The sequence below is a fragment of the Octopus bimaculoides genome, chromosome 4, assembly GCF_001194135.2.
Source record: "Octopus bimaculoides isolate UCB-OBI-ISO-001 chromosome 4, ASM119413v2, whole genome shotgun sequence".
Taxonomy (NCBI): domain Eukaryota; kingdom Metazoa; phylum Mollusca; class Cephalopoda; order Octopoda; family Octopodidae; genus Octopus; species Octopus bimaculoides.
Window position 1 is genome coordinate 10,049,997 of NC_068984.1, and position 5,558 is coordinate 10,055,554.

At 39.7% G+C, this 5,558-nt stretch overlaps 1 protein-coding gene across 2 annotated transcripts in view; it reads right to left on the reverse strand.

The window, feature by feature from the left end:
- LOC106875048 (dual specificity protein phosphatase 3) overlaps positions 1-5,558 on the reverse strand; it is a 92,747-nt gene that overhangs the window by 15,701 nt on the left and 71,488 nt on the right. The window contains exon 6 of one of the 2 annotated variants that reach the window (XM_014923009.2): positions 823-1,100. The exons of the other annotated variant lie outside the window; for it this stretch is intronic. The gene's annotated coding sequence lies outside the window, so the exon portion shown is untranslated. The remainder of the gene's footprint in view (positions 1-822; positions 1,101-5,558) is intronic. 2 annotated transcript variants of the gene reach the window in all.

Genomic DNA, 5,558 nt, shown 5'->3' on the forward strand with positions numbered 1-5,558 from the left:
TCCATCCAGTGAGAGATAAATACCATTTATTCATACTGTGTACATCATTTAATGTACACAATTTGAATAGACCATGTGGTCAGAGCCTGAAGATTGCTTAGAGACACAAGATGTTATAAAAATATGCCTAGACACCTAGACCCGCATCTCCAAAGCAAGAAACTATTGGTAGCTTGTATCTTTACACTGTGTACATTAAATGATATATATATGTATATATATATATATTTATATAAGGGCATTACTATACGTTAATGCCTCACACTTAGAGGGACTCTATGGTCAAAACTACCTTAATAAACACATTTTTACAGAACGCGAGGAAATGCAACTCTCCAAGCTAGCCTCTTAAAAACAGACTAAACTATAGATCGACGATTTCGCAGTTATTAAAGCAATATGTAAGTTCTGCTCGCGAAATTGTCAATCTATAGTTTAGTCTGTTTTTAAGACGCTAGCTTGGAGAGATGGATCTCCTCGCGTTCGGTAAAAATGTTTTATTATGGTAGTTTTGACCTTAGAGTTCCTCTAAGCGTGAGGCATTAATGTATAGAAATGCCCTTATATAAATAAATATATTTTGGGAAATAAATGATTTTTCCCTTATGAGGTTTTTTTCACGCTGGCTACTTGATAAATTCTTATAAAAGATTTTATCCTAATATTGAATTAATTATATATATATATATATATATATATATACACACATATATACATATATATATTTAGATACATATAAATAGATGTGTGTGTGCTCATATGTATACACAAATATATATATACACACACCTTAAAAGGTATTGCAAATTAGAAAATAATTACCTTTTGTCATAATATACCTGCATGTTAAGCTTTCTTCAGATTGTGCCAATATTAGCAGGAAATTTCCAATACAAAGTGCATTTGCAAGATAATTACTGCGTTTGGAAATGAAATCAAAAATATGTATAATAATAAATATGTATAACCATGCAGATGATCGCGAGCATCTCAGCAGTAACTGGAAATAAACATTGTGCATCTAGAGCAGATTACTGGGTGCAGCATGCATTAGTAGAATGTTTCTGGTGAAAAGCCACAGCTGGCTGCACATGCAGAGCCTGCAATATAAAAAACAGAAATTATAATTTGTGGAAAGCAGTAAACTTTTAGAATAAAATACCGAAGAAATACTAAATATATCAAACTATATCCTCCTCGTAGGTAAATCATCATCATGGTCGAAAGTCCGCTTTCCATGCTAGCATGGGTTGGACGATTTGACTGAGGACTGGTGAAACCAGATGGCTACACCAGGCTCCAGTCTGATTTGGCAGAGTTTCTACAGCTGGATGCCCTTCCTAACGCCAACCACTCAGAGAGTGTAGTGGGTGCTTTTACTTGCCACCGGCATGAAGGCCAGTCAGGCGGTACTGGCAACGGCTACGCTCAAAATGGTGTATTTTATGTGCCATCCGCACAAGAGCCAGTCCAGGGGCACTGACAACGATCTCGCTCGAAAGTCCTTACACATGCCACGGGCACAAGTGTCAGACGCTGAGCACAGGTGCCTTCACAATTTCGCTTTTGCTTGCCCCACAAGTCTTTGCAAGCCGAGTTTCGTGTCCAATGAAAGAGACGACGTTGGCATGGGTGCCAGTCGTCGAATTTAGTTCGATTTCGATTTCGATTTCACTTGCCTCAACAGGTCGTCTTTTTCTAAACCACTTCCTCATGTCAAAATATTTTCCTTCTTAGATTGGTTTTATGTTCAAGATTGCTTGATGAAATGGTATGGTCATGTAATAATCTAATATCATATTGTAATGTTATGCATTGTTGAATAAATGGCCACACTATGGACAGATGTGTAGCATGAATTGAGCTGTCCATTCATGTTCTTTTACCTGTGTGGTAAGTAGCTTGCTTACTAACCACATGGTTCCGGGTTCAGTCCCACTGTGTGGCAAGTGTCTTCTACTATAGCCTCGGGCTGACCAAAGCCTCCTGAGTGGATTTGATAGATGGAAACTGAAAGAAGCCCATCGTATATATGTGTGTATGTGTGTATGTGTGTGTGTGTGTTTGTGTGTGTGTGTGTGTATGTTTGTGTGTCTGTGTTTGCCCCCCAACATCGCTTGACAACCAATGCTGGTGTGATTACGTCCTTGTAACTTAGTTGTTTGGCAAAAAGAGACCGATAGAATAAATACTAGGCTTACAAAGAATAAGTCCTGGGGTCGATTTGCTCAACTAAAGGTGGTGCTCCAGCATGGCCGCAGTCAAATGACCAAAACAAGTAAAAGAGTAAAAGAGTATATAAACCACTTTGAATATTATTTTAGTAAGTTTAAAGTGATTTCTTTTGTGCTGTAAACCATTTACCATTTATATGGTGCCCTCCACCCCTTCCCTTGATGCCCTAAGCACGTGCTTATTTTGCACAATGACTAATCCAGCGTTGATATCAAGGGAGATGTGTTGGAACAGCCAGTCTGACACATGGGGCTTGCACTTGCAGACAGCCATCTCTGCTCTGAAAGTGGTGAATTGGGATGTGGTCTGGGGGGGGGGGGCTGAGAATGCCAGAGATCTCCACTGCCACAGGCTTGACCACAACCCTGTCAGAGAGTGACCGATTCTTTAACAGTTTTGCCCTCCTCAGAGTTGTAAAAGCTAGGGCTGGTAGCTGAAGACATTGAGTTGCTGCTGGAGGTGTCATAGCATATGGCATCCCAGATAAGAGGCCTACCACCACAGAACGGGAAAATTGTCATGCCGTCAACCCTTTTACTGTCCCCTCGGTCTAGCCTTGCTGGTTTGAGCTAGGAAGGGAAACCTGTGACCTCTATGCCATGCTTTCTGATCTCAAAATATTCACCACAGGCACACGAGTGGCTGTGTGATAAGTAGCTTGCTTACCAACCACATTGTTCTGGGTTCAGTCCCACTGCGTGGCACCTTGGGCAAGTGTCTTCTACTATAGCCTCGGGCCGACCAAAGCCTTCTGAGCGGATTTGGTAGATGGAAACTGAAAGAAGCCCGTCGTATATATGTATATGTATATATATCTATATATATATGTGTGTGTGTTTGTGTGTCTGTGTTTGTCCCCACAACATCGCTTGACAACCGATGCTGGTGTGTTTATGTACCCCGTAACTTGGTGGTTCAGCAAAAGAGACCGATAGGATAAGTACCAGGCTTACAAAGAATAAGTCCTGGGGTCGATTTTCTCGACTAAAATCGATGCCCCAGCATGGTCGCAGTCAAATGACTGAAACAAGTAAAAGAGTATATTTGCTGAAGTAAAGCTGGGAATAAATCACTGCTCTTGAACAAGGGAGGTAATTCTGTTTGATTAAATTAGCTTAAATGAAAATACTTTCAATTGTGATTTAATGGTTGAATAATTAGCAACAGCATAATAAGCCAAACATAAAAATGCAGCACACTGCTATCATGGAAAAATGGATGACAGATATTTGATACATAATCTAAAAAGCTTAAGCTAAGTTCAAAGAATTATTAACCACAGATATCAAATTGTTGTGGTTTCTCTTTGGTGTAAATTCATTTGTGAATTGTTAGGTTACATCAACAAGAGAACAAGTAGCTCGACTGGCTAGAAATAGCAGCTGATCATCCCTAAAATCACGAATGACTGTTTTGCAAAGAATGCCTTCAGTAATGAAGTCCCATATTTATGTGTATATACACATCGTTGTCATGGCACTCTGTCAGTTATGACGACGAGGGTTCCTGTTGATCCGATCAACGGAACAGCCTGCTTGTGAAATTAATGTGCAAGTGGCTGAGCACTCCACAGATACGTATAACCTTAATGTAGTTCTCAGGGAGATTCAGCATGACACAGAGTGTGACAAGGCTGGCCCCTTTTGAATTACAGGTACAGCAGAAACAGGAAATAAGAGTGAGAGAGAGTTGTGGTGAAAGAGTACAGCAGGGTTCGCCACCACCCCCTGCTGGAGCCTTGTGGAGCTTTAAGTGTTTTTGCTCTATAAACACTCACAACACCCAGTCTGGGAATCGAAACTGCGATCCTATGACCACAAGTCCACTGCCCTAACCACTGGGCCATTGCGCCTCTATGTATACACATATATATATGATGGAAACAGAGAGAGAGAGAAATAAGAGCTGACTATAAGTAATGTATAGGTTGGTTTAATGCAAGTATAATGATAAAGATGGACAGGTAATTGTAGGGCATCATGTCGTTTGTAATATATTTGTCCTGAAGAAGATGTAAAATTATATAAATTTACAGAAAATCAAGAAAATCCAGAGAGCAAAAGTTCATAATGATTCCTCACAGACAGGTACAAAGCTAGGAAGTTCTTGCAATAATGTTTTTTTGTGTGACAGAGGAGAATTTGAGTAGTCTTCATACTGGATCAACTTAGATGGTCTTCATGAGAATCACTAGGCGAAACCTTACTAGGAAGGAAGAGGAAAGGGCAGGTATTTCTTTACAGCTGTTTCTGGGATGTGGTGTTCATCAGAAACAGTTATGTGTATTGTGCCAAAATATACATAAGGTAGATTGGTGTAAGTTAATGTATATGATTCAGAACAAGTGTAAATTGTCAGAAGAGGAAAGAGTAGTGAGGATTCTAATATATATAAATGGAAATGTAAAGAGATAATTAGTTTAATCTAGTAGAAATAGATGTATTAATAAAATGAGTGTCAGAAGGTGTAAGGATATAGAATAAATGATAAAGAAAGAGGTAGCACAATAATAAAGGGAGAAAGACAATAGAGAGACATACAAAAAGAGAGAAGGAAGGAAGGGGTGGAAGGAAGATGTAGAGAGGTGGGGTATGAGTAGTGCAGCCATGATAGCTATATGATGGTCAGTCAGTCAGTTGTAAAGAGTGAAGTGTGGTTGAGTTATACACCAAGAGAATGTGAAAGTGATTAAAATAAAAGGAGAAGAATGAAAAAGAAGAGACACCCTGCTGAGTGTATGTCTGCCAGGCTGACAAGTTATCAAGTGGTTGGAAGTTATCAAGAATAGAGGAATTTGGTAATCTCAATGGAATCTTTATAGAAGGGTGAACAGATAGAAGAAAGCAGTTGTTGATCTGATTAGGGGAGGGGATACTTACATGAAGCAGAAAAAGTGGATTGAACTTCACAAATTAGCAGCCTAGTAGTAATGCAGACAAATTTTTTTTTTCTAATTAATGTAACTCACTAAACAAATTGAGGGCACTCACTAAACAAATTGAAGGCATGATTGATCTTGATTACTGGGACCGCCTTAAAGCCTTGAAGCTCTACTCTCTTCAGCGCTGCCGCGAGCGGTGCATCACCTGTATGATGTGGAGAATATACTGCTAGCATTGCCCAAACGACCTGAACATTAGTTTCAAGGTTCATCCAAGGCTGGGACCACGAGCCATACGTCCCCTCCCCAATTCAGGATCACAACATATAGGTACCCTGCGGCATTTATTCTTTGTAAGCCTAGTACTTATTCTATTGGTCTCTTTTGCCAAACCACTAAATTAGGCGATGTAAACACACCAACATCGGTTGTCAAGAAATGG